We start from the raw sequence: 26,723 nt of genomic DNA on the forward strand, positions 1-26,723 counted from the left end.
CAAAGTGGGTGTTGGTCTGTTCCAAAAAAATTTTCCTATTTGCAAAAAAAGGCGGTCCACAGGTTGTATTTTGGTAACCCCTGGACTAGAAGACAGGGTCAGAATTCATAATAAATAGTATGATGGATCTGAAAGAAAGAAGATTACATTTAGCCTAGTCACATTTAAAGAAAATGTAAAGATTAAAAAGAAAAACCCTTCATATACAAGGTAATAATGTGTTCTTGTGTAAAATATCTTCATACAAACCCTGCTTTACCAAAAACACAGTACTGTGTGGTTACGTAAAGGTCATGCCGAGGAGTGTGGTAATTGGGGCAGTTATACAAAGAAGCATTAATCTCACTGTGTAATATGGCCCGTTGTTGTGTCCCCTAAGGTACACCAGCAAACAGCCTCCCAAGAGGCCATTAACTTGGTGAGTTTGCCAAGGTCTCAGGTTGGATCGTTGGCCCAGAAACCTGATTTATCCCCCAGGGATAAGAAAGCTCAGGTCTTTTCACTCAACCTATTAAAGAGTTAGCAGGAAGTTAGAGTTGTACAACAGCATCATGACCAACCTTGTTAAGTAAGAAGTGAGTTCCCCGACCCTAGAAGGACCAAATGGCCTCGGTAACCACTTTTCACAGTGGTGCTAAGAAATTCTGGAAGTGGATGGAAGGTCGGATATGATAACTTTTGTGGACTTTACCAACTTACAGAACGTGTGAATCTAAACTGACAATAAATGAATCTCAGCTACTACTTTCTTTCTTCCATATTCACCAGAACAGAGTATTTGGGAAGAGAAAAAAATGTAAGAAATCTTTTCTGACATTGGACTCAGAGGTCTTCCCACCCTTCCAATCCACACTACCACATACGGATAAGTCATAGAATCTTAGAGTCAGAAAAACCATTTTATGATTATCCATCCATATTCCTACCCAGAGAAAATCGTAGCATCAGAGCTGATCCGTGACCATTCGGCTGCTTGGACACATTCAGACCAGCAGCCTAGGGCCTCATGAGTCCATCTCACTCACCCTACAACGCATCTATTCAATGGAAAAACCATCCATAAGTCCAGCTGAAATGTATCTTCCTATATGTTTCATCTACTGGTCCCAGATTTTGCTTCCTTTCATTTCAGTAGCTCCCCATCTTCTATTTTTGCTTAGCTTGAAGTCCTTGGGCAATACGTCGCTTCCATTCTTGTATTAATCCACTTTCTGGAGGCAATAGTTCTGATGAGGAAGATATTTGGGTATATGTGATGTTTATTATTATTACTATAAAATATAACAGGTGCTCCTGGCTTGCTCAGTCGGTTAAGCGTCGACTTGATTTCGGCTCAGGTCATGATCTCACGGTTCAAATCTCAACCAAGGTGTGAAAGGTACTCTGGTTTCAATCAAAGAAAACACAAACTTGAAAAGGGAATGTGGACCACAGTATCTACTCAGGGAGTTCCCGTTTTGGGGGACAGAGCGTTAAATGAGATAAACATTTAAACACTACAAATCTCACTAGTATGTGTGGATCCAAAGAATTAAGAAAGACACCTGTGGGCAATGTCATCCCAGATACATATTCATCAGCAACGCTTTAAGACTGAAAACTCAAGCCCAGGGACCCAAGGCTGATGGTGTGCAAAGGAGTTGAATCAAATGACTGATGATGTTCAAAGTGTTGAAAGAAGCATTATTTTCTGAACTGTTCTACAGTGCCACCCACACAGGAAATTCAACAGACATATTAATTACACCTAGCATGTAATCCAAAAGATCCCGGGAATGTGCTTTATTTATTTTTTCTTTAGGGATGGGAGGAGAGTAGAATAAGATGATATCTGTACATGATGCTAAGATCTGGGTGTGCTGTTTTCACCTACAAGATCTTAAGTCACACTGACTCTTCCCCAAATTGTTATCTTCCTCTGTAAATAAACCCAAACCTTCATTTCAAACAACTGGCCCAATGCAAACAATGACTACCCTCCGCTCTGACAGCAGTCCTTTTGCTCAACCACGGAAAAGACATCCAAAATGACCCTGCTGATCTGAGTTGTTTTTACATGTTTTTCACAAGTTCATGCCTACACACTGATGTCCACTTTCCTTTATCATCTTTTCCCCCTCCTGAAAGAAGACGTGCCCCTTTCCTGGACCCTTGCCCATCCCACCTATGAACGCTTGAGCAATCTCAAAATGCCTGGTTTGCGAAAAGAACCGAAGAGGGGCCAAAATATGACTAAAATTTAAACTACCATAAAAAGTCTGGAAACACCGTAACCTCGAGCCAGGAATGGGAGGCTGGCACTTTCCTGCCATCGATGTGACTTCGGTACATGGTTGTAAAGCTAATGAAAAGGTCCCTGGCGGTGATGAGTTCAGGTGGACACACACCGGAGACTTAGCGTGGGCCTGTTGGTTTGTGTGCCTCGGGAGTACTTGCCCCGACAACTGATGGTGAGGCTGATTTGCACACTCACTGCCCTGGGAGCAGGCACGCAGCACCGTGGCATCTGGAGGCCTTTCCATCAGCCCCGCCGTCAGCCAACCCTTCCGTCCCCCCACCCTCAGCGGCCACGCCAGGCTCCTCGTGTTGCCTGGGTTGACCTTCTCTTCCACCTCACCTCCTTGGCCTGGCCCCAGCTGTTTCCTCTGCTGGGAACACTCGCTCCCTCTGGAACTCTCACTTCAAAAATCAGGTTAAACAATTCTCCCTTGATAAACCCCCTGACAAGTCAAGTTTCCCTACGATCGAGCCTCTCGAGGCTGTGTCCTCGTCCTACCTGGTGCCCGGCATCCTGAACATGGGTTTAGTGATGGCTGCTGGGCTCTGAGCTTTGGTAGAGCAGAGGCTTGCCTGGCTTTCTCACGGCAGAGATAGCACACGTGTTGGGTGCCCTGTACGTAGTAACTGATGACCCCAGAGTCCATTCACCTCTTTTAGTCCAGAGCAGGGACTATGTCCCATCCTGTTTGCATTTCCCAAACACCACACGGCCTCCACCAGGCAGTAAGTGTCTCACAAATACTTGCTTTGGGCATATACTTCTAATTTATTTCGTGATATGGAGACAGATAAATCAAGTAATGGACTAGGTCTTGTGCCTTAAAAAATCTTGTGCTTTTAAACGAAATGCCCACAACAAAAAAACATTCATCGAAGAGCAAATTCGTTGTCCAGCTCCCTCCTTCTTTTCTTTAAGACCACCTACCCCAAACAGAACCGTTGTAACATGGTAAGTTTTAATCAGCCAGTTGTTTGGTTTGGGACATTTTTGATGATCAGATCTGAAGAGTTTTTTGTTTTGTTTCATTTTTCACTGAATTGCAACTTTTAAAAATCTAATTTGAATGTGGAAGGCCTTCAAAAAATAAATGTGCCATTGTATTTTTCCCTAAAATGAACTACATTGGAGGATTGGGTTCTGATGATCAATCCAGAAGCATTTGAATAGTACAAACCATTAAAGCAAGGAAATCTGGATGTAAAGAAAAAAGAGTCCACATGGACTAAATCTGAAAGCAGACGTTAGGCCTTCGATTTCTTACTCTAGAATGAGAGCAACGAATCAGGGGCAAGATTGGGCAGTGGGGGTGGGGAGGGGAGGAAAGTCTCTGCCACTCTGTGCTTTTAAATGAATGAAATGCTGACAAGTTGATCATAACCAGGTTGCTCTCTCACTGTTACCACCATGAGTAAAATTTACTTAGCCAGTACTTAGGAGTGAGAGTTAAAAAAAAAAAAATGTATTTAAGCCGTTTGTTAAAACATATGATCTATACTGAAATGTTTAGATGTTAATGATACTAGAAATCAGAGTATTCTGGGAAGGATAAAGAACATTTCCCCAAGCTGTTTGCAATTGTTTCTGTTCATTTTTTTGCATTTAATCACCCTGTAAATCAGCAAATTAATGGCAACTTGAGTTCACGTTGGATAAATGTACATATTTTCCCTGGTTAGAAACTCCACCAGGTTTTAACGTGTTAAATACATACTGTGGCCCATCTATAAGGAAGTCCAGTAAGACAATCACTTCTGCTTATAGGTGGAAATTTTATAATACCTGGAGAAAACAGTGACACAACTAAGAATTCTAATTGCATTTTCCTGTGTCCAACAAAAGCTCTGGCAGCAATGATGTCAAATCCTTCCATGTGCTTAAACTACATACCTGCCTAGAGTTCATCAGCTAGAATAAAAAAGGACCATTCAAACATTTAAAAAATTCATTGTGTGCTCTCTAGCCAATAAAAATACCAAATTCTCAGTATGTTTGTGGGAACAGCAATGCATCCTGCTACTACTCGGGGATCCCACGCTGTTCTGGGGAGCACCTCAGGTGGGCAGGGAGACAGAACCTGCCAAGTGAACGGTCCTGTCACGCTGAGTTGCCTTTTCTGCAAGAAACAAAACAAGAAGGTGGGGGGAGGGGAATGAAAAGGGAAAAAGAAAAAAATACTGTGCACGTTACAGCACAGCTAATGTGATCCTGCGAGTTTGCTCAGGTGTTCCCACCTCCACTTATGTAATAAGAAGTTTGAATTGATCTTCGAATTCATGATATTTCACCAAGACGTCATAATTCTAAACTTTTGAGACACAGCTTTGTTGTCAGAAGCTGGAATCCTAAAGTCATCAACCTTGGGTTGTTTTTTTTTGTTTTTGTTTTTGTTTTTTGTTTTGGTTGAACCCATCAGTGGACTCCGTTTCCACATTTTGTCAGTGGTCTTATCCCACTACTTTTACAACACTTTACTGAACACCTTCGAACTTCACTTTGGTATCATTCCGATGGTCACATTTCAACTATAGCAGGGATAGGAGGGAGAAAAAGTGAATCTGAAAATTTTCTTCTTGGCGGTTTAAGCAATAACCCAGTCTCAATTGCAGTATTGTCTTTATCATCCCAGGATATTGGCCAATATAGTGATCAAATATGTCCACTTAGTGAAATCAGGTCAATACTTAGGACAAAAAGTCAAAATATATTTAAGAAAGAAAGCGAATGCCTTGCCATCCTCCATACCTCATTTCCATGGATCTCAATCTCAGAGGGACAGTTTTCACACCCAATTACAGAAAACATCCCAATTTCCCCTAGGATGGCCAAGACAGGTCTTTGGGCTTTGCTGTAAAATTATGGTAGAAATTCCTGCAACTTCACTTATCCACTCAAAAAATATTATTGAAGGCTTGCTATATTTCAAGACATTCGTATTTACTAGAAATATCGAGAGACCAAAAACCTGCATTCTCTAAATTGCGTGCCCTCCTATAAACCAGGTGGAAAACAGAGACATGTGATCATATGTTTGCTACTTTCTACTTGTGTGAACTTAAATTCTGACACTTCATTTTCTTATTAATGAATGAGCATAAAATAGCTAATTCCTAGAATTGTGTAGAGACTGAAGTGAGGCAAATAGTATACAATCCAGTGTCCAGTGACTGAGGCGTAGAAAGTATGCAGTAAGTAATATCAAGGAATGTATTATCATCATCACCATAATCAATACTGATATATGCAACGGTTGGTTTCATTTAAAAAGAACAACAGCAGAGCACAATCCATGGTATTTGGTTTCTCACAAAGAATGGAGCCATGGCCGTGCATGAAGTCAAAGCTTGACCTACCAACGAAAATAGTCTGATGCATTCTCTGAAGAAGTCAGTTGCTGGTTTCTCGGTTGACCACGTTCAGTATTTTCCAGAGAAAAAGGTGTTAGGAAAGCTCACTGAAAGTCTCCACGCTGAGAGTTAGGTAAGCAACCGCATACCTTTCCTCTCTAGCCACCATCCCCAGGAATGACCTCACCACACAGTCAGGGACCAGCTAGAATAATGTAGACAAGACCTATAGCTGCCAGACAGAAACATTTCATTGAAAGCTCTACGAGGCTGTTACCTCTGCGGATTCTCAAGTTCCAGAAAATGGCAACATGGCGGCGCAAGCCAGAGTAAGGGGACTTGGGGGGGGGGGGGAGGGGGCGCTGAGGTCGGGTTGTGTGTGTCCTAAAGCTTCCAACAAACCCACTTCCCCGCCAATAACCAAGACACTGAGGGAAGCAGAACCAAAGGGTACGGGTTGACGCTGTGTGAGGAGGTAGAGGGGGGAGACAAAACTTCTTCCTAAGATCTCCACATAGATGGGAAATCGAATTGCTTTCACTCTAAAATAACCTATTCGAAAAGGCCAACCTCCATAAGCAAACGTAAGACAAAAGCTAGTGCAAGGTGAACTGCTGTGTTCAGAGAATAAAAAGCATAGCGTCCACTGGTTGCAATTCCCAGCTTGGTTTTTCTTTCCTTTTCCAAAGCAAGGATTCTTTTCATTAAAATGGGGATATCCTGCCCCCATATTGTGACCACCTGTCCTTGTCAGCATCTGTCTGTTAGAGCCTCTCTTTTCTTTACAAATGTATTCACTTTTTATAAAACTGGGAATATTATATGAATCTATTGTGAACATCTTTCCTTGTCAATATCCAGCTGCAACACGATTTTAATGGCCTGGCTGAGGTCTGAACAGGCTGAGGTCTGAACAAAACCCACTGTCTCATCTCTGGCCTGCTGATTTTCACAGAAGTTCTTTCACGGAGTGGTCTGTGCTGTGACCAAAGTAATTTCTCTCACCAAAATCACGGAGCGCATTAATCCTGTGAGAGCTTCCCTCTGTGAAGCCCTTTACTGTCTGCTGAGTCTTGTCGGCTATCCCCAGTGCCCCTGGGATGCTGCACGCTTTCTTGACCCCATCGCTTGTCCTCTGTGGGTCCCCTCGGTAAGAACACACGTCGCCACGGGCAGCCTCCCCCACCTGCAACGTTCCCACCACTCGCCTGCATTGAACTCTTCCCTCCCTGAGGACCCCTGGAATCCCACCTTCTAGGGAATTCTCTCTTAACTAAAAGACTCAGCAAGTATAATGAATGCATCCCGATTTTTCTTTGAGCCCCTCTACACACGGTTTTCCAGTCTAAGTATTTCACCGACTGTGTTTATCTGCCGATTGCTGCCAACTATTCTTTGTGAGCTCCTTAGAAAGTCAGGCCATTTTATTTGTTTTAAATTATTTTTTTACTGTTTATTTATCTTTGAGAAAGAGAGAGACAGAGTGTGAGCAGGGAGGGGCAGAGAGAGAGAGGGAGACACAGGACCTGAAGCAGGCTGCAGGCCCTGAGCTGTCAACACAGAGCCCGATGTGGGGCTCGAACTCTCGAACTGCAAGATGGTGACCTGAGCCCAAGTCAGCCGCTTAACCGACTGAGCCGCACACGTGCCCCCAGAGGATTTTGTTAACAAACTCACGGTGGAGCTCTCTAGCTCCAGTAAATGCTCCTGAGGAAATAAAAAGAAGCAATCAGCTAACCAAAAGTTGCCTTTTATTGCCACAGATGCATTTCTTTTTATTTTCAGTTTAGAGCGACCCATGAAATAAATCATGCTTTTGCCGTGATGAGAAGTACTCTGCAGATTATTTTGCTGAGAGGTCCACAGTCCCCCTGAAACGCCTATCATATTAGCAGAAATTTGTTTTTATCTGATTTTAACTCAAGATAAACAAACCAGGACTCTGAAGGTAGGGATGTCCATGATTCTTTATGGAGTAACCCAAGCTTATAGGAATTTGAGAGGTGTGGTAAAAAAAAAAAAAAAAAAAAAATCACACACACACAAAATCCCATCCCTGATACGTTTCTTTTGCTGCAAGGCAAAATTGTTTGTAAAAACTGTTCTTTTGATTTTTGTTATCCAAATAATTCCAGCTTAAATTGGAACTCAAATATTAATCTGATAATGACACCGTTGAGACACATTCTCTGACGATTGATCTCAAATGACTTACGAGGCTTTACTTTACCCTATTTTCTGCATTCCTTTCCAGCCAGGGTTTGCCCGTCTTTAACACCAACCACCCCCCCCCCACTACCCACCACACCACCATCATCTGGGAGGAAAAAGGCCCTGAAGTGTATGTCTTAAGATGATTACTATGTGCTTGGGAATATCCTTTAATTTAAATTTTGTTTTATTTTATTTTTAGCTTCAAAGCCTTTGCAGGAATGAACACCTGTCTTGCAGGGCATTATAAGAAATTGTCAGGTACCTGACGTACTTTGTTTTGTCAAGTCCTCCCACGGTGACACTGAGGATAGAAGTCACATTTTAATTAATGATCAAAGCAAAGGACACCTGTAAGCCTGGGTTAGACTTCTAAATTCTTTGATATTAGGCTTACAAATCTGAAAGAGTCCTTTGATTCTCCCCTGTGTCTGTCCTTTCTTGGAGATCAGCTTAAATCTTTTTTCAAAAGCAACATATTTAGCTAATCTGAGTACTAAAGCTATGGGTGACAATGTCCATTCGCACGGCAACCCTTAACACCTTATAAAAGTCATACTCTATTACGAAGGATGCCAGGGCACCATCCAAAAAACCCCGTTGCGCTGGGCATTTGTTGTGGCAGAGAAGCTGCTTAGGGTATAAGGAGCCCTCAAAGAGTCTCAGAAATCCTTGGAGTTGACATGAGGGTAAGGAAGCTGTAATGTGGCCCCTGTCTATATATACAGGGAAGGAGAATGTGGGATCGGCTGTCATTCTACGTGAATGAAAATACATACATAGTTATACATGTGTATGTTATATAACATAACAACATCAACCTATTGCTGTATTAATATAATAATATGCAAATTAACAAGTACTAGATTAACACTAATATACTAACATGTTTATATTTTATAGTATGCATTTATTACTACATAGCATAAATGCTACAAAAGCTGATGATACATACAGTAATTTTATTCACATATACACTAACAATTTCCAAGGTGAAAATGGGACAGCTCCCCAGCTTTGCAGGGACATGTAAAAGTAGCTTGGGAACTCTAACTGACCACTAGAAATACCACTTAAAAAATTTTATGGGGCGCCAGGGTGGCTCAGTTGGTTAAGCGTCCGACTTTGGCTCAGGTCATGATTTCGCGGCTTGTGAGCTCAAGCCCCGCATTGGGTTCTGTACTGATGGCTCGGAGCCTGGAGCCTGCTTCAGATTCTGTGTCTCCCTCTCTCTCTGCCCCTCCCCTGCTCGTGCTCTCTCTCAAAAATAAAAAAACATTAAAAATTTACAGGGCACCTGGGTGGCTCAGTCGGTTAAGCATCCGACTTCAGCTCAGGTCATGATCTCACAGTTCGTGAGTTTAAGCCCCGCGTCAGGCTCTGTGCTGACGGCTCAGAGCCTGGAGCCTGCTTTGGATTCTGTGTCTCCCTCTCTCTCTGCCCCTCCCCTGCTCACAGTCTGTCTCTCTGTCTGTCAAAAATGAATAAACATTAAAAAAAATTAAAAATCGCTTTAAATAGTGGAAATACAGGAAAGTACAGAGAATAAAATCCAGAAATAATCCCCTTCATATTTTGGAGCTCCTTGATGCAATTTTGTAATATGACCACAATTTTATGATGTGGGCATACTGAACATATAACTTTGTATTCTTCCTTTTTTTACAATTAACACGCGTGTTTTCCTTTATGACTAAAACTGCCAATGACTGGCTGGTTATATATTCCATAACTCACAAACATTTACTTGATCATGTAATTATTTCTGATTTTCTGCTAGCATACAAATATCACAATGAAATTAAATGAATAAAACTATTTGGAATGTTCCAAATGCATGGTGCTGAAATGTCTTCCAAATAGGCCATATCAGTCTACAATTCTACCAGCAATATATTTTCCTGGAAAATGCCTAATTGCCAGTATTTTGTGTTTCTTTTACTTTATGGACACAAGTTTAGTTTTAAAAATTTTTGCATTTCTAAAAAAAAAAAAAAAATTTGCATTTCTTTTGATAACTGACATGATTAAATATTATTTCTGCTTTATCAGGCATTTCAATTTCCTCTTCTTTGCATAGTTTTATTGACTATGCCAACTATTGATTTATATGAGCTCTTTATATATTAAGAAGAATAACCCTTCAGCATCAGATTTGTGGCAAATATCTTTTTTTTTTTTTTGATTGGTAAAAATGTTATCAGTGGGAACACCTGGGTGACTCAGGTCAGGATCTCACGGTCTGTGTTTTCAAGCCCCACATCAGGCTCTGTGCTGACAGCTCAGAGCCTGGAACCTGCTTCCGATTCGGTTCCCTCTTTCTCTCTCTGCCCCTCCCCCCACTCAACAGTAAACATTAAAACATTTTTTAAAAAATGTTATCGATGGAGTTTTCAATGCACAAAGGTCTTATTCAAGAAATCTACCAGTCTTTCCGTCTATAATTCCTTTCGTGGCTTATTATTTTAGAGGGTTTTTTTCCGTAGAGAAATTAGATAAATATCTGCCTGTTTTCTTATTGTTTATTTTATTTTACATTAGCTCTATCTAAGCTCATACTTCTTTCAATTAAATAGTTATTTGGAACAAAGCTAAGCTTTTTTCTTCGTCACAGCATACTTTGCAAATATTCCCATTATTTCTCAAAAACCTACCAGGAAAAACCTAGGTCATTTCCCAGCTAAGAAATCATTGTGGACACGTCAAGCTACCCTCAATGGGGTTTTAAGGAGTTCCTAATTCCTTTCTACCCTGAGTTCATTAAAAACAAACAAACAAACAAACAAACCAAAAACAATGTAATGGCTCAAGTCACAGTCTGCCTCAATTGTAATTTCTCACGGCACAATAATCTGAGTACAATTTTTAACTTTATAAGGGAGATGGTAATTGCGACGGGCTCTGTTTTTCTAATGGGATGATCATCTGGTTTGGTGTGACAATTTGAATAAAGGAAAGTTTTGAAGAGTTACATATGCTCCTTGAAGAGGAAATTTGATGAAAAGTAGCAGCTTAGTATTTGCTATGAGGTCACTCAACTTAAAGCAGCTTTCAACATCTTTTGAAGAAACCACCCTTTAAAGTTTAACTGATCAAAGTGGCATAACGCACAGAAGTCAGAATTCCTCACCGGCCTATCCATTACTGAGGAGCGAGAGGCAAAGATTTCAGACCTGCAAGTCAGTGGAGAACCCAAAAGTGAGGCTGTGTGCCCAGTGCTGGCCCATCAGAAAGAGAGGGATGCCAGCCGAGGCTTCAAACTGAATGCAAGAGCCCATGGAAATGAGCCCGTGCCTAAGTAATCCGAAATCAAATTATCAGAAAACTATTATCCCTCCAACACCAATCACATCAGAAATGGTTACAAAGTAGTCTTCCTCCTCCTTGTTCATAATTTCTGATTCCAAGGAGAAAAAGACTCATGAAAATAATATCCATTCAAGCTTTTCGCTTACAATCGAGAGCCAACCTTAGGGTCCAATCTGGTTTTTAGAAAAATGGAGAAAAAAAAAACCCAGACAACCTGTTGATCAGAGAAAGGGAATATGGCTATAATAATTAGAATCAGAAGAGCTTAAAATCTAAAGGTGGAGTGATGGTTAAGAGAAATGTGATTATGAGAATAAATGAGCTTCACTTGGGAAAAAGTGTAGGGCACAAGGAGGCAGATGAGAAAGAAGTGGAAAATTCCTAGAGCACCTTGCTCTCCCCATCGGCACAAGAATCTCATGCCAGGGACGCCTGGGTGGCTCAGTCAGTTGGGTGGCCGACTCGTGAGTTTGGCTCTGGTCATGATCCCAGGGTCGTGGGACTGAGCCCCATGTCGGGCTCCGTTCTGAGTGTGAAGCCTGTCTAAGATTCTCCCTCTCTCTCTTTGTCTCTCTCTCTCTCCCCCTCTCTCCCCAAGAACAAACAAACAAACGAACAAACTCAATCCAATTTTCTGTAAATGTGGAAAGAACAAAACTTTGATGCGTTATGGGTCACTCTGTTGCAAAACGTTCGCCTGAGAGGAAGCTGGAGCAAATTAAAATATATCAGACCCCATGCAAGGCGTCTATTATGCTAAAGAAAAGTCCAACTATCCAAAACATTCCTAAGTAGGATCATGAAATCTAGGTATATCAGAGAATGAATGCTTCACCGTCTAGTCTATGTAGGCTCGGATCATTCGCTTTGTATTATCTCAGAAATAATACATTCGTTTCACTAAAAACCTGGAGCGTTGCATAAAATCGTCTCACAGTTCTAGAATATGACCCTGAGTAAGGCCACTGAGGATTGGTGAGAATCTCTGTTCTTAGGGGAACTGGGGAAGCGAGCCCTAAATAACGAGGGGAACACTTTTCCTGGGTCTACAACCAGATTAAATTGGTCCTTCTCTTCCCTCCAGCTTCCACTCCCAACCTGTCACCCCTCAGGCACACAAGCCGTAATTTTGCCGTGATTTCAGCAGAGCTGGTTGTTGTTTTGTTTTTGTTTTTATGGAAAGTTAAGTGAAAGCGCCCGTGTAGGCATGACCATCTCGCTCAGCTTCTGAGCCAAAAACCCAGCAGAAATATTTCACCTACACAAAAGGGGATTGTGGACGCAGATGGGACTGGCAGAGACAATGCACTGAAGTCAAGTCTTTTAAAGCCCTGTCACCCAGCATCAGCTCCTGAAGGAGAGCTCGCACCTCGGGTTCCATCTCTATTCTTCACAGATCTTCAAAGAAAGAAGATCAAATCTGGCACTGTCCAAAGATGCATGCCTATTTTTCTCTTGATCTTCCCCCTCAAAATCTCCCTTTGAACAAGATTTGCACATGCAGAATGAAGAGAGATTAAGGGCAATTATGGTTTTTGTTTTGCTCTTAATGGCCCGTGCAACCCTGAAATTTGCTCGTGAAATCTACGGCGAGCACCGCCGTGTTGCCTGTCTCATCTGTCAAGTGCCATATTTCATTGCTCCCCAATGCCATTTCTGGCATTCTCTTTCAACTGCAGTCTGAAAGCTTTATTTCTCATGTGCCTTAAGTGCTGGGCACCAAGGACAAGGTGTAAAATATCCCAGGGCTTTGGGGAAGGGAATGCTAAGAGATCCCCCAGTAAGATCCCTTGCCCACCCAAGATCCTGCTCGTCTGAAAAACCAACGGCAAGCAGCAGAGAGAGGAGGAGTTAGGAGCACATTCCTGGGACTTAGTAGTGACGCCTCCGCAGCGAACGCAGTCCTGGAAGGCTGTTATCTTTGTCTGCCTTGTCAGACTCGGGAGGGGAAAGGTCCCCAAAGAATCCATCTCACTGACGTGGAAACGGCAACTGGTACTGTTTCCCTTTAAATACATGTGTGGTGCTAGAGCCGCGTATGTAATCTTCCTTGCAGCTAAAGGCTCGCCAGAACAAAAGGCACGACGGAAAAATTAGGTGCGTGCCAAAGTGTTCTGAAGTGGAAAGGTGTGAGACATTTCCTGGTTCAGGCCTTCAGCCCCCACCGCCCCACCCCGGCTCACACCGCTCATTTCCCACAGGGGCCCGTGGTCGGGGCAATCACCCGCCTCGTTTCTCAACGAACAAATGAGGATTGTTCCTTCTGCTCACAGCCGGCGTGGGAGATCGGGTTCGGAGCCTCCTTTGACAGGCAGATTTTGTGACACGGGAACAAATGAGCGGTCGGAGAGTGAGCAATAAATAATCTCTGTCAGACATGCCTGCACTCAGCTCGCAGTGCCAGGGGCCCACAGGAAGGAGCCCCGACCCGGCACTGGGAGCCCTGGTTTTCTCTCTCAATTTACGTGAAGATCTGAGTCCACCTTTCCCGCCACGGAACCACAAAACCATGGCAACGTTGGTCCTCGAATTATCAAGTGGTTGGGGACAAGCGCCTGATAAAAACACAGGCGAAATGGGAATTCCACGTGGTAGATATTCTACTTTGGGGTTCCACATATCTGAATTCCATGGTTGAGCAATATATGAAATATACACGTAATATATGTACCTGGTTTTAATGCTAGTACATATTATATACGTGTGTGTGTATACGTGTGTGTGATATGTGTATATATATGTGTGTTTGTATGTATATGTGTGTGTGATGTGTGTATATATGTGTGCATGTGTGTGAATGTATATTTATGTGGATATATGTGTATGTATATATGTGTGTGTATATATGTGTGTATATGTGTGTATGTGTGTGAATATATGTGTGTGTATATATTTATGTGGATATATGTGCGTGTATATGTGTGTGTATGTGTATATGCGTGTGTATATGTATGTATATGTGTGTGTGTGTATATATGTGTGTATATGTGTGTATGTGTGTGAATATATGTGTGTGTATATATTTATGTGGATATATGTGCGTGTATATGTGTGTGTATGTGTATATGCGTGTGTATATGTATGTATATGTGTGTGTGTATATATGTGTGTATGTGTGTGTATGTGTGTGTATGTGTATGAATATATGTGTGTGTGTATATATTTATGTGGATATATGTGCGTGGATATATGTGTGCGTGTATGTGTGTGTATATGTATGTATATATGTGTGTGTATGTGTGTGTGTACAATGTGTGCATACACACATATATATTAGTATTTCTAATTTTAGGAACAGTTATCAAATGTCTTTAATGTGTATGAAAGTATCACAATGTAAGATAAATGGCCTCTGTTCTCTAGACACATGTAACCCATAGGTACATTTACTTAATATGTTTAAATATACCCACTAGTAATTATGGACCGTCTCTTCTGTCAGACATCATGGTAGTACGTAACAGGTTTCATATCCATTCTTCATTCCAACTCTCCAAGCAGTATTTTACTTCCATTATCTGTGAAAGGGAAGTAATGAAAGCAAGTTAGTTACATGAGCTAAATCAGCCCCTCAAGGCCACACAGCTCGCGAGTGTTGAAGCCAGTCGGCCTGCATGTGGAGCCTGCGTTCCTTCTGAGCAAGTCGCCGCAGGGCAATGGCTATGACACCAACAGGGCACGACGAGGTCTGTGAGAGCACGACAAGCAGGAGCCACTGTGCTAGCTCTATGGAGGCACAACCTTCCACCACGAGAGAACTGGTGAGGCGTCCTCAGAGAAGCAGGTGGTATTTGTGTTGGACTTCAGTCGTATCGTTGACAATCTGCCATGATTACATCTGAAAGGTAGAATTCTGCCAAAACTAACCCAGGGGCGCCCGGGTGGCTCAGTCGGTTGAGCGTCCGACCTCGGCTCAGGTCACGATCTCGCGGTTCGTGGGTTCGAGCCCCACGCAGGGTTCTGCGCCGACAGCTCAGAGCCTGGAGCCTGCTTCAGATTCTGGGTCTCCCTCTCTCTCTCTGCCCCTCCTCCACTCACGCTCCCTTTCTCTCTTCCTCTTTGAAAAATAAGGAAACATTAAAAAAAATTTTTTAAGAAAAAGTAAGCCCAGATGTTGGTCATTAATTAAAAGATCACACGTGGAATAAGCTATTTCATCAAAGCATTTGTTTCCACCCCGGGCCTTCCGGCTTTAGCAAACAGACCATTCCGAGGCACAGCACTGCATCAAGGCACGGCACTCCTACCTCGAGGCCTGTTGACTGGCCAAATGACACCTGGAATGATACACGACGAACAAATGCCCTCCAACAAATCCCACAGCCCCTTCCTGCGTCTTCAGTAAATGCTTACTTCACTGAAGCAAGAAGTACACAAAAGGTTCCAGCTGATCTTTTGGTACGCTGCAATCTGAGCATTGCCACGAAACCTTGGAAGTTAAGGCCTCTTAGTGACTGAATCAAAGACGAGGGCAAACAACGTGGGTTGTCAGAATCTCCGGGTTAAAATTAAGACGCTGGTGAGGCTCTCGGGTGGCTCGGTCGGTTGAGTGTCCAGCTCTTGATATCAGCTCGGGGCATAATCCCAAGGTCATGGGATTGAGCCCAACGTTGGGCTCCATTCTGAGCATGGCACCTGCTTGAGATTCTCTCCCTCTCTCTCTCTCTCCTTCTCTCTCATAAATTAATTAATTAATTAATTAATTAATGAAATGCTGGTGATGTCACCAACTGTATGACCTTGAGCAAATGGGTTAACATACTTACGCCATAGTTTTCTCAAATATGAAACACGGCTAATAACAGTACCTACCTCAAAGACGTGTCATGAGGACTAAGGAGATGCTACGTAAAATCCTGGCCCACTGTAAGCACAGAGCAAATAACATTAATATCACAAATGGTTAGTGAGGTTCCTGCACCCAATCACTGGAAGCTACTTTCCTACATATTCTGAGACTCTCGGCTTTCCTTAATTTAGACATGTTAGAGTGTGTGGTGAGAAGAATATTCTGAGGAAAAAATAAGGTTCTATGATGAGAACATTTGTTCCTTTATGATTTTTAAGTCACCATCGAGACTTCAAATTCTCATATATCTTCACGGGCAAATGTCTCCTCAATGATGCTCTGCCATTTCTGGGTCAGTCTGTATCTGCCATGAAAATGTGCCTGGTCTCAACGGGCCAAAGGGGATCATGACAGCAAGGCTGACAGACTCAGGTTACAGAAGGCTCAAGACATTATGCCTCGGCTGTGTCTCTCGTGAAGGCCCTAATCAAACACACACAGCTCCCTGGGCCCGAAGTTCACCATTTGTAAACGATGCTGAGTTGGAAGGTGTCGATGGGTCTTTCAAAGTCAAAATACCTACATCCACGTGATGTGACTACAGAGCTTAAGAAAAAGATTCTGAGTTCTTCTTCCAACAGAGAATGAATAAAGTGAGTACATGAAATGACAGTAGACCATTGTGGCTATTCTAGAGGGAATGAGAGAGAAACTGAGGCACCATGAGACGATGTCAACTGTTTGTGGTCACTTGCGGTTGCTAGACAGTCCAGGAATTAAAGTAACCACTGGTTAGTGTCCCCGTCCTGTCCTCTCTCCACTTCTCACAAATGAGGAAGGTCTTATTTCAAAGCACAGTTTGGTTCCACGCTGGCCGATTCTTCTCGAACCATTGAGGTAATGTTTATTCAACCTCACACTTTAGTGACTATTTACGAGCAGTGTTTACAAGTTCCAGAGATTGCCCCAGTGGTTATTAATGCTATGCAAACCAAAAGCCGTCTAAATTTGTTAATCTAGACAAAACACAGGGGCAGCTCCAAACCCATGTGCGTTACTCTGTCTCTGGGTTTATTCAAGTGTAATGCACCTTGAATGTCAACTTAGATTTCTCAGCCCTTGTCACAAGCCTCACAGTAATTATAGGCAACAGTAACGCTGAACTCAGCCAAAGAGGCAGCACAACAGGAAACCGTGGGGAAATTTTAAAAACAAAACCAAAACAGAGACCAAAACCCTTGTCAATTTTAAGAAAGATTTAGAAAAAATAAAACCTGCCCCAACGTAATAAAACGCAGAGACCATGAGGCCGTGGGCGGGGCGCACCTGCCACTGGAAAGCGCTGGTCCCCTCCTGGGCTGAGCCCAGCGCTCACGGGCCATGGGGGGTCCCCCTCTCTCCTCCCCTCAGCGCATGCGGTCCAATCATCAGCCTATTTCTGGCTCCACAGTTAAGGATCTGTTGGTGCCCACACTTTGTACTTTGTCACAACAACTGGGGCCTGCAGCTGAGGCACAGCTGGCCCGTCCCTTCTCCCGGCCCCTATAATTTAGTTTAACAGCCTTGGGGACAAGAGGAAATGGCGGAGTGCCCTGGAGCCCCCACACTTGCTTCACAAATTGGTTCCGTACCACACTGTATATATACTCACAAGTATTTTGGGCAAACAGTGTAGGCAGGTCAGGCCCAGATGGGCCCGTAGCACGCTGTGCATCTGGGGGCGCAGACTGGTTTGGAGGCGGGGGGGCAAGTGTGGTGAAAGTGCGTGCGCGCGTGCGTGTGTGTGTGTGTGTGTGCATATGTGTGCATGTCTAAGAGGAAGAAGAGAGAAAAGCGTGTCCCCGTGGGTGGGTGGATTTTTATGAGTGGGTGGATGTGTGGTACCTCGAAAAATATGTGAAGCTTTTTTTTTTTGCCCTCCAAACCTAATGGGGGGGGAGGAAGAGCATTATCCCACGTTTCAACAGAGGCCTCGACAACAATTGCGGTTGCCTAGCAAAGGAGCCCCAGCCTTGCAGGTGCGTGATTCATCTCTCCAGCCTCACCTTGGAGTTCCGGGAACCCCCCACCCCCACCCTGGGCTTGTGGGAAATGGTGCTGCATTTCCCAGAGCCTGGGATTCAGTCCCAGGAAACAAGGCCCTCGCTGGGAAAAGCATCGCAACTGAAGCCCCATCCCTGCCTTCTGCCTGTGAGATTTTTCAGCGCCCCGGGCACTTTCCAGGCTTCCTACAGCGCAGGGGGATGGATGAGGCCCATTCTCACTCTCCCGGAGGTCTGGAAGCACAGGGCCGGAAGAAGAGACTGAGGGTCTGAGTGGACGGTGGAGCAGGGGGTCAGAGCCCTGCAGTTGGAAAGACAGAGGTTCGGGAGGCAGAGGAAAGGGGTGGAAAGCAGGTGCCCTAGGGAGAGATTTTCAAAGGCTTTGGGCGAAGCGTGCCGGGGTCAAATGCCACCTTGCTTCTCTCTCCATTAACCCTTCAGTGATGTCTGGGGGTTTTGGAGTTGGACCTCGAGTGGAAGCAGCGGGCAGAGGGTCGGGTCTGCAGGCGGGTGGCCACGGAGCAGAGACCTTCCTGGGGTCCAGTCACAGCGGCTCGGGGAAGATGGGCAGCGTGGGGGCACCGGGGGCTCCACTTACACGTTGTGAACGGCATCATTTGTTCATCACCAGGCAATGAGGTGCGGGCAGGGGGCTCCAGAAAAATAAGACTCCCTCACCTGGCACTTCATGCTTCAGCCGGGAACACAGAAATTAAGCAACTACATAAACAATCATCCGGTCACAAACGTAGAATTAAAATCCTCCCCTCTCTCTGACAACATCCTTTTTTTTCCCCTTGTCTCCCCGTTCATCCCTCCAGCCTACATGTGTGCCCTAATTTCTCCTGCTAAGAGAAATAAATTCCTCTTTGACCCCACACCTCCCTATGGCCATCCTAATGTTTCTCACCCCCCTTGAGGGCCAAGGTATTCCCAAGCATCGTTTGTTGCGTCTCTGCTGTCTCTCCTCTGTTCCCATCGACCCCCTCCATCATTCTATCTCCTCCCCAGCTCACTCGAAGCTGCCCTTGCAAGATCCCCGAGCAAATTCACATCGCTTAACCCACTGGGTCATTCTTGGTCCTGGGCTCACACACATGCAGCATTTGGGGGAGCATGACGTTGTGTTAAAGGTCAAAAAAGTCTGCGGCCAGATGGTCTGGGTTCAAATCCCACCTCCGGTGCTCGCGTGCTTTGTGACTGGGTAAGTCTGTTCACTTCTGGGCCCTCTTCCCCCAGGTAGCGTGGGCTTTTCCTTCACCCCTTTCATATCTTTGCCTACGTGTCACCTTTTCAATAAGGCTTCCTCTGATCATTCCATTTCAACTTAAAACTCCCCCTACTCCGGGCACACCCCATTGGCCTCTGCTTTATTTTTTTATGCATATTTTTTTACGGTATTTATGAGCTCTAGATACACTTAAAGTGTTCACTGCTCTCTCTCCAGCACCTCGAACACGCACCTAGTACATAATTAAGTGATGAATAAATGTCATCGAATTACTGACAAGAAAAAAAAGAAAAAAGTAATGCACACATTAATGGGAAAAAATTGGGAGAATGGACCCCAAAGGGAGCACGGAGAGCCGTAGGAATCTGTACGAAGGGTCGTCCCTCGGCAAACAAGTCTTCCCACAGTGGTGACGTTCGAGCAAAACAAAAATGGAAAGAGGTCAGTCAGACAGATGCTTGTCAAAACCACCAAAGTCATCAAAACCCAGGAAACTGAGAAGTCCCAACCAGGAGGGGCCTCAGGAGAAATGACAACCAGATGTAATGCAGGATCATGGAATAGAAAAAGGCCACTGGGGAAAAACTAATGAAGTCCATACAAGGTATGGACTTCAGTAACAGTAATGTCTGGCTTTGTTAGTTGTGACAAATGTGCCCTAGTAACGTAAGATGTGAGCAATAAGGGAGTCCCTGGGTCCGACGGGAGCTCTCTGCACTATCTGTGCAAATTTTCTGTACAACTATCCTAAAATTAAAAGTTTATTTTAAAAAGAAACCTGGCTTACATCTCATCTCTTCCGGAAAGCTCCCGCTCAGAGAGTTACACGTCTCCAGTCAATCCTCTGCCCTCTCTTAGCTTCCGAGGCAGCATTCAGCCTGCGTAGCCTCTTCTCACTTGCATTGGGCTGTATTTGAAGTGCCCTCCACTGTTTTCATACCTATGGGTTCTATCTTTCCTACTAACAGATGCAATTCTTAAAAGCAATGGTGATGCTCGTTCCTGAGTTGGCTTTTGTGAGAGCAGCTCAGGTGGCCATATGCACTTGATAGTCAGACTTGAACAAAGCATGGCACCTGTTTTCTTCCTCTTCCTCCAGAGGAGGAGAATGGACATGATGACACTTATTTAGATTAAGAAAGAGTTTTCTGAGAAGACCTTAACCATAGGATAGTTGCAAGAATTAAACATATTATGGCACATAAACCACTAAACGCCATACTGAGAACATGAGAAATCCTAAGATCCCTCTGTGCCTGTGGCACCAGGTTGGCTTTGCATCTCCTCTTTTTCCCCTTAAACACACATAATTCTGTGATCCAACCAGCTCTCATCCTTACATTCAATTACCAAATTTTGCCAATTCTGCATCTTAAATGTTCCTTGATTGTGTCCACTTCCGTGGCCAATGTCACCATGGTCACCTAAGGCAATGTCATCTCTCACCGAAACATGGGCATTGCGGGCTGTAGATTGTCTTCTGTCAAACACTCTCATCCCGTCTACACGGACACCTAAGTGATCTTTGCAATGCAATCATCTTCTCAGATCATTCCCCTGCTTAAAACCCTTCTGTGTCGGACCCAGGTTCAAAAGCCTTATCAGGACTATGGATCTCCATCTCCAGTCCCATCACCACCCACTCACCCCCTTAATTCACCGTAATCCAACCTCATTGGACTTTTCTGCACTTCTGCCTTTTTCTTTCAGTCTCAAGACCTTTGTAAATGCTGGGGATTGTGCCTGGAAATTCTTTCTCTCTTTCTCTCTTTTTTTCTTCCTCCCTGCTTTTGCCTGAGCAATTTCAACTCCTCCTCCAGATATTAGAATATAAATTTCATCCTCAGGGAGGCATTTCTTGAGGAAGCAATATGCATTCACCCAAATTTGGGTTATGTTCAATAGCACCCTGCGGACCAATTTCAGTAAAGCAAGACAAGATTCATCCCTGTGCATTTACTATGAAATATCTACCTCCGTGTCCCTAGGACCCAGGACTGTGACTGGCACATAACAGGTGGTCTGTAAATATGAGAATACTCTTTGATGAATTGATCCATTCATCCATTGATTCCCATATCTTACTTCTAAGTACAAGGCAAAACTGTTGACGGATATCCTGGGTCATCTCTTTCATTATGCTTCAGTTTCCTTCTTTGACATGAACAACCAAAGACACAAATGTGCAAAGTCTCTTCCCAGAACCCAGGGGATTCCACGAGAATGTCTGATTCATTTCACTTGTCATTTATTGAATTTTTACCAGGTGGGAGGATTGCCCATCTTTATCATCACCATTTGTTCATTGTCATGAAAAATTCTAATAATAGGTAACCACACTACACATGACCCAATAAGAGGAAACAAAATACATCTTGTACAGTTAGTTCGTCAAGATTGAAGTCAAACCATGTTTATTCTACGTAAGGGGTGCAGAAAGCTTTAAGCCAGTCCCTCTCGCGATGGAGATATAATTTCTAGGGCAATACAGATATTAGGAAAGAAGATCATATGACACTTTAATTAAAAATGTCCTTTTGTCTTTCCCTGAGCCTGTCCAAGCTCCCATGATTCACTGAGGAAGCTGCCTTATTAAGGGAATAATAGGTTCTGTGCTCCCATCAGCCAAAAAACAGTTCCTGCAGTTAATTAATCTTTCTGGGACTCTGACCTATTTGAATTTGGCCAAAATGCCTCCAGAGGGGATTTTCTTGACACATATGACTCAGCTGCAATGGGGAAGAACTGGCATCTTCTCAAATAAGGTGTCCTCAGCACAATTTCTACCACCCTTACTTTTTGGCCCGCCATCTCAAGTAAAATGAGAATATTGTGTCAGGTTGAGAATCACCACACCCAGAGGTGAGTGGGAGCCCTCTAAACTCACTCGAAATAGCAGCCAGTCCAAGAAATGTGGCTTTGGGAGTGTGTGCAGTGCCAGTGTGTGTGCATGTGTGAATGACACTGTTCACACATTTAGTTTTAAAGGACACAGCAGTTTTGCTGTCCCAAGACCTCGCCTTTCCCTCCAAAAAGCTATAGTTTCTAAATTAAATCTACCCATCAGCTCTTAATCTGAACATAGTTTTTCTCTATCTAGGTAAGTCTGCACGGTTGTTTTTTTTTTTTTTAAGTTTATTTATTTATTTTGAGAGAGAAAAAGAAAGAGTGCACCAGTGTGGGAGGAGCAGAGAGGGAGGGGTGGGTGGGAGAATCCCAAGCCGGCTCCACACTGTCAGCCCAGAGCCTGACTCAGGGCTCGAACCCACAAACCGTGAGATCATGACCTGAGCTGAAATCAACAGTCAGACACTTAACCCCCTGAGCCACCCAGGCGCCCCTGGACCATTTTTATTACAGATATTTAACCTACCTTCCATGAATGGTTTTTAAAGGATCAGTGACATTTTCTGAAAATTAAGCCTGCTTGTGTGTTTACATATTGTTGAGGAGCAAGGGTGTGAGGTCATGTCGGATTTTCAAAAAAGTCCAGGATCACTCTGAAATTAAGAACCATTGATTTAAATAAAGGAAAGCAAAAGTGGTAGTTAGGAGTTCACCCTCTGCAGGTACACTGACCAAGACATTTGGCCTCTCCAAAACTCTTAAAAGGGAAGAAAAATAACACCTAACCCATAGGGCATTTGTAAGAGTGAAGGACTGGATGCATGCACAACACCATGAAAATACAGAGACACAAACAGAGTGTTTGGCTAATAATTAAACACTGGCTGAGATTTTGTTCATACGCTTCACTCCACCTCCCCAAAGGACCCCGTCCTCCTTCTCCCCAGATTGGAGGCAGAGCCAGTGAGATGATTCTTCTGAGCACGGCTCAAGTTCTGGGGCGGCCTGTTGCCTGGAGAGATATCGTCTACCATAAATTGGAAGACCAGAATGTGAATTCCTAGCATCCTTCCTTTCAGAGGTATGGGTATGAGAAGAATGTTCTCCAGGGACCAGAGTTCTGGAAGCAAGTCCAGTTGAGAATATCTATTTTCTGCAATGCCTTCTTTGAAACCCCTAACCTCTCCTAGGGGTCTTATCGTGAAGTCAACCACAGCGATCAGTCTGGCCTTTGGAAATCACAGTGTGCGCATGATTGCTCAGTTTACCACAGGCCTTTAGGGCCACATCTGATAACAGTCTCCTTCCAACAACCAAATGATACAAGGTAGAGACCTCAGTTCTGACCCAATTACAGCCCTTGCCGTGCGTCTCCCTCACAAGAGCGCCCGTACCTTGATGGGGAGGGACTGTTCTCTCCAGCACCTTATCCCATCTCCAGGTAAAGCAGGTGACCTGTTGCTAAAAAAACAGGTGTTTAAACAGTTGGGCATTTTGCCGTAGCTAACGAATTCGCTGTGATTCCGATCGTGACTGAGGGCGTCACGTGAAAATCGTCTACGTCGATGGCACGTCTATCAGGTGCAGAGTAAGCGATTCCTTCCTTCAGGACAAAGTGATTCCTTCCTTCAAGGCGTCTACAGTCTCATCAAACCCTGAATGGTCAATGTTCATGTTTGAAAGCCATCTGTGGTAGACTGCGCCGTTTCCTCACAACTTTTCCTTCTTTCCTTCCCTTGCAGGTTCACCATGGGCAGAAGCGATCGAGCAGGTGGGCTTGGCCATACGGCCTCCTTTGGCCAGTGGAAAAGGGGAGGCAGGGGCACCCAACCAAACCCAGCTCCACACCAAGAACCATCACTTACCACTCGAGCGACAGGCCTTAAGAACCGTCACCTATCGCTGCTAACTGTATGGCACTGCTGAGCACTGCGAGAAGAGCTCGCCCCCTCCGGAGGCCGATGCCTCAGACTAGGTGGTGACAAGAGACACACGCAGAGCGTTCCCGGACCAGCAGGTGGAGTCTGTGGGGCCGCCTGGGCCAGCTGGGTCCTAACCGACCCCCGGGCCCAACCACGCATAACAAATATTTGTTGTTGCAAGCCGTGAGATTCTGAGTTGCTTGTTATACGCCATCATTTGACAGAAACCTGTGGGTCTAACTTATCCCGCCTCCTGGAGGGAGTCTTGCCTGAGTAGACTTATTAAGCGCCAGAGACTGTTCTAGCCCTTTACACGAACCTAGTAACCAATAACCGTCACAGCAGCCAGATGAAACAGGGACTGTTATTTTCCCCGGGTTTACAGGGCCAGCGAGTGCGACAGCCAAAGGCTATCAGGACATCCCTGCTGAAGGGTTCCTCCCTCCAAGCCTAGGGAGGCAGCCATCCCTTTCTTGGGACAGCCCTTACGTGAACTAGGGGCTGAGTCCTCCACATCATTGATTTCCCAGTACCCAGCACAGAGCCCCGCACGCTCCCAACACGGCTTTGCCTCTACTGTTTGTGAAAGTGTTTTAGAATCAGCACAACTTGGGGGGCGCCCGGGTGGCTCAGTTTGTTGAGCGTCTCCGAGTCTGGATTTCAGATCAAGTCATGATCCCAGGGTGGTGGGATCGAATCCCACTTTGGGCTCCGTACTGAGTGCAGAGCCTGCTGAAGATTCTCTCCCCCTCCTTCTTGCCCTCTCCCCCCACTCGCGTGCTCTTTCTCTCTTAACTAAAAAGAGAAAATGAATGAATGTAGTAATTAATTGAAATCAGCACACCTGAACAGAAATGGAAGCACCGTGATTATTGTTAGAATAAACACGGCCGCAGATGCAGGCTCAACCGAATTAGACATACGGACTGCAAAATGTTTGAGGATTTCCAAGGGTAAAATTACTCGATTTTTTTATTTCTTTCTTGAATGTCAGGGTGAAGGGGGGGACAAAGGACTGGATATACACTCTCTTAGTTCGCGTGATTCCAAGGTGTGCAGTAGAAGCTTGTAGCAGAGGTGGACGCAGGTGTTTAAGCCTGGTTCAGCGAGTGATAGAATCCTGGCAACCTCTGGGAATAGTTATCCCAAGTGATGGCCTATGAGAAGAACCTATTCCAGAGAGTCCAGAAGGGGCTCTTACCGGAAACATCAGTGGTAACCACAGTTCAGACGTCACCATTTTGGATCCATATCCTTGTCCTAAGTAGGCCCTGATTTACATACACCTCAGGGAGTTGACCAGAGGCAGGCTCAGCTTCTATAAGCTAATAAAAACCAAAAAAAAAAAAAAAAAAAAAAAAGGAGAGAGAAAGAGAGATAGACAGAAGTGATAAGAAAAAAAAAAAATCTCAAATTTAACCCCTAGCACTCTAAACACATAAGGAAGACACTTGTGGTCATTTTTTTCCCCGCGTCTAGGAAAATCCAAGTGATCTTGTCTCACATACTTCCTCCTTCCAAAAGAGAAGGAGGTAGCTAGCTGGTTAAAAGCACGCTCCTTGGGACAAGGCTACCAAGGATCCCAGTTCTAGATCTTTCCTTGATGTCCCTAGGACAAGCTATTAGAGTGCTCTGGGTCTCTGGTTCCTCCCCGCTAAAATTGTCACTTTGCTCATACGACTGTGCTGAGCATCGAATGAAAGAAAGCAGTCACCCATCCCACCGATGATACGTACCGTTACAGCCACTGCTCCCAAATTGGATCCATAGGTGATCGTAACAAGCCGTGACAAGGTAAGCACACTGGAGGGTGTGCTTGGATAAAACAAGGTGTGGCTTAGACAAAGCAGCAGTTGGCTCTTCGAAGCCCCCAAGTATTTTCACTGCTAAGCGGCAGCTGCTGACACTTCCTCACTTGTTGTCATGCTGTACACATGGAAACACTGCAGAGCGTCCCTTTTCCACACTACGAACAGAGAGACTCACGGGGCTTCCGTGCTCTTGGGGCCTCAACTCTTATTTACAGAGCTAAGTTGTCTGCTGGCAAACTTTCAACCTCCATTTCCTCCTGTTCTATAGGCTACCAAGCAGCTTCATGAGCGGGAGGGAAGCTATAATTAATAACAAAGGCAGAATACTCTCTCTACTTAACATGTTCTGTTCGTATCTTACCGGAAACAGAAGTGGCCCTTCAGAAAGCATGTGACTTACTGACTGAGTGTCGCTGATGGGCACAGCAGGCTTAAGAAAATGTAGTAAAGCTCAGGTAGCATGAATGCCCGGAACTGGGTAAATAGTTTGGTTCATTTTCTTTTTCTGCTTTCTGTTCTTTCCTTCCTTCTTTCATTGTACCTTCTTTTTCTCTTCTTGCCTTTTCCTTCTTATATTCTTTTACTATTTTTTGAGTGTATAACACATGCCTAAGTAAGGCAGTAACGAAGGTGATTGAGACCCTGGCCATACCTGTAAGAAGGTCACACGTCAGTGGGGAAAATAGACACTTAAAGAGATCACAAAGCCATGTAAGTGTGCAGGAATAAAATGACACAGAGACAATTCAGAAGCACTACTCTTTGGGTCTGGAGATACTCTCATAGGTAAAGAAGTCTCTTAAGAGAAAGACGTTTTTGCTCCCATCTTTATCGGATTAAAATTTGTTTAAATATGGGGGCCCCTGGGCTGTTCAGTCAGTTGAGTGTCCAACCCTAGGTTTCAGTTCGGGTCATGATCTCACACTTTGTGAGTTC

General features: G+C 44.3%; 1 long non-coding RNA gene across 6 annotated transcripts in view; it reads right to left on the reverse strand.

Moving 5' to 3' along the window:
• LOC131488354 (uncharacterized) overlaps positions 1-26,255 on the reverse strand; it is a 68,607-nt gene extending 42,352 nt beyond the window's left edge. For 2 of the 6 annotated variants that reach the window (XR_009250183.1, XR_009250179.1), the window contains exons 1-4: positions 25,713-26,137; positions 25,178-25,301; positions 15,958-16,009; positions 14,559-14,663 (exon numbers count right to left, since the gene is read on the reverse strand). This is a non-coding gene — a long non-coding RNA (uncharacterized LOC131488354). Of the gene's footprint in view, positions 1-14,558; positions 14,664-15,957; positions 16,010-25,177; positions 25,302-25,712 lie in introns of all 6 variants that reach the window. The other 4 variants (XR_009250182.1, XR_009250178.1, XR_009250180.1 and 1 more) reach the window with 4 other exon arrangements.
• Between the last annotated feature and the right edge of the window lie 468 nt (positions 26,256-26,723).

Source organism: Neofelis nebulosa, chromosome 1 (genome assembly GCF_028018385.1).
Source record: "Neofelis nebulosa isolate mNeoNeb1 chromosome 1, mNeoNeb1.pri, whole genome shotgun sequence".
Classification (NCBI taxonomy): Eukaryota; Metazoa; Chordata; class Mammalia; order Carnivora; family Felidae; genus Neofelis; species Neofelis nebulosa.